Genomic DNA, 556 nt, shown 5'->3' with positions numbered 1-556 from the left:
CCCAAGTAACGATTACACAAACAATTATCGTACCACACAAAAAGGGAATCATACGGTAAATTCGTCATAACAAAAATCAGTCCTAACAACCAAACAGTTAACAGAAAGGTTCCACTTGTCAAAAATCGACCAAGTTCCATATACTACGATTCACTTTAAGCCTGCTGTCTTCTACTCGTAAAATGCGGCATGTAAGGAAAACTCGTAACAGAGCTCCTATAGCTATACGGAACATCATCAAATAGACACGTAAGAAATCTCGGAAGGCCAACACCACACAAAGCACGGTATAGGAGGATGCCTCTTTCCGGGGACAAATTTACGCGACCCCTTGGTCCTAACTCCTTGATCGCAAATCAAATCCAACTAGGAACAACAATTCTGGCTGTGAACATCCGTAGTCAAACCAGAATGTTTCCCTAACGCAGGGCTAAGACTAATCCCTTGCAACATCGCGAAACATCTTCAAGCCCGCGAACATTTCAAGCACGAAACGCGACATACGAAAGAATAACAAATCTTCAGCATCGCGAGACGTCGCAGACGCCTGAAGATT

The sequence above is a fragment of the Brassica oleracea genome, chromosome C4 (assembly GCF_000695525.1).
Source record: "Brassica oleracea var. oleracea cultivar TO1000 chromosome C4, BOL, whole genome shotgun sequence".
NCBI classification, from domain to species: Eukaryota; Viridiplantae; Streptophyta; class Magnoliopsida; order Brassicales; family Brassicaceae; genus Brassica; species Brassica oleracea.
The sequence above is the reverse complement of the archived record's forward strand: the minus strand, read 5'-3'. Positions refer to the sequence as shown.